Below are 2157 nucleotides of genomic sequence, written 5' to 3'. Positions count from 1 at the left end.
CTGGGCTGAACGTGGAGTCTGTGGGGCTCCAGCTCCCGACCCTGAGATCATGACCTGAACTGAAATCAAGAGTTAGTGGCTTAACTGACTGAGGCACTCCCACATGTATTTTTGGAAGGCGCTTTTTCTGACACTCTAAACAAATAAATAATAAGGACCTAACATCATAAAAACAAAAATAAAAACAAAACCAGTTACTCTGTTTCTCAAATACACACACATAGATATGTACATACATATACACACACATCTTTGCTGCTTTGTTAAATCTATAATTAGTTGCTCTGGAGATCTAAAGTACATATAGTTTGTAATTATATAGACTGGTCATGATGGTTAAAAGAATTTACAGGGGCACCTGGGTGGCTCAGTCGGTTGAACAATGGACTCTTGGTTTTGGCTCTGGTCATGATCTGAGGGTCGTAGAATCGAGCCCCACATCAGACTCCATGCTCAGTGAGGAGTCTGCTTATCCCTCTCCCTCTACTTCTCCACTGCCCCCCTTCCTCCACTCATGCTTTCTCTCTCTCTCAAATAAATAAATAAAATCTTTTTTTAAAAAGAAGAATTTACAGGTAAGGATATTATCTTATGCATGTTACTTCATGTTCCTTTTTCAAAAAGTTGTTTGTTCAGATCACACTTTGCTCCAAAACAGGATACAACTCTACTAGATACTGATATATAATACATACCTAAAATATGTCTACTTAAAGATAAATGGATCTTTCTAAAAATTCTATGTTTAGAAAATATTTCAGTGGTGCTTTAAACCAATAGTAATGAAAAGTACTTTAAAAGGGTGCCCTTGGGCAGCCCCGGTGGCTCAGCAGTTTGGTGCTGCCTTCAGCCCAGGGCATGATCCTGGGGACCCAGGATCGAGTCCCACGTCAGGCTTCCTGCATGGAGCCTGCTTCTCCCTCTGCCTGTGTCTCTGCCTTTCTTCTCTCTCTCTCTCTCTCTCTCTCTCTCTCTCTCTCTCTCTCTCTGTCTCTCATGAATAAATAAATAAAATATTTAAAATAAAATAAAATAAAAGGGTGTCCTTAAAACTTACTCAACCACTTTCTACTCATTTAAGAAAATCCTAATTTTTAATAAATAATCATTCTCTAAATGTTGACAAGGTCCATTTAGAAATATATCGCCAAGTGTAACTGTCTGCAAACTGGGACATTTCCACATAGATAAGGCATCTACACTCCCTCTGTAAGAGGCAAAATAATGACACACAAATGCTGCCTGCTTCCTAATCCCCAAAACCTGTGAAAATACTTTATACAGCAAAATAGGGTTTTCAGCTGTGATTTAATTTAAGGATTCTGAGAATGGGAAAGTTAGCCTGGATTACACAGGTGAGCCCAATATGGTCACAAAGGTCTTAATAAGAACAGAGTCAACTTTACCCTGGCTGGCAGGGCGGAGGCCCCAGGATGCCTGGAGTTACTGTAAAAGACTTGAACCAGCAGGAGTTCGTCAGAGCTCTGGCAGCCTTTCTCAAAAAGTCTGGGAAGCTGAAGGGCCCTGAATGGGTGGACATTGTCAAGCTGGCCAAGCATAAAGAGCTTGCTCTCTACGATGAGAACTGGTTCTACACACGAGCTGCTTCCACAGCATGCACCTGTACCTCCCAGGCAGCGCTGGGGTCAGCTGCATGACTAAGATCTATGGGGGATGTCAGAGAAACGGGGTCATGCCCAGCCACTTCAGCAGAAGCTCCAAGAATGTGGCCTGCAGGGTCCTCCAAGCACTAGAGGGGCTGAAAGTGGTGGAAAAGGACCAAGATGGAGGCCGCAAACTGACACCTCAGGGACAGCAGGACCTGGACAGAATCGCCAGACAGGTGGCAGCTGCAAACAAGAAGCATTAGAACAAATTCTGGGTTAATAAATGGCCTCATTCATAAAAATAAAAAAAATAAAAAAAAAGAACAGAATCAGAAAAGTAGATGTGACATTGGACAAAGAGGCCAATGCATTTGCTGGCTTTGAAGATGAAAGAGGGCCATGAGCTGAGGAAGGTAGGTAGCCACTAGATACTGGAAAAGGCAATGAACAGATTCTCCCCTACATACTCCTGAAGGAATGTAGCCTTGCTGAAGCTTTGATATTAATCTAGTGAGATTTCTGAGTTCCGAATGGCAAGACAATAAATTTG

At 42.3% G+C, this 2157-nt stretch overlaps 1 pseudogene; it reads left to right on the top strand.

The window, feature by feature from the left end:
* The first annotated feature begins 1433 nt into the window (after window positions 1-1433).
* On the top strand, window positions 1434-1870 carry LOC129516605 (40S ribosomal protein S19-like; annotated as a pseudogene).
* Window positions 1871-2157: the final 287 nt, after the last annotated feature.

Source organism: Nyctereutes procyonoides, unplaced genomic scaffold (assembly GCF_905146905.1).
Source record: "Nyctereutes procyonoides isolate TBG_1078 unplaced genomic scaffold, NYPRO_anot_genome, whole genome shotgun sequence".
Lineage (NCBI taxonomy): Eukaryota > Metazoa > Chordata > Mammalia > Carnivora > Canidae > Nyctereutes > Nyctereutes procyonoides.
The sequence above is the reverse complement of the archived record's forward strand: the minus strand, read 5'-3'. Positions and strand labels throughout refer to the sequence as shown.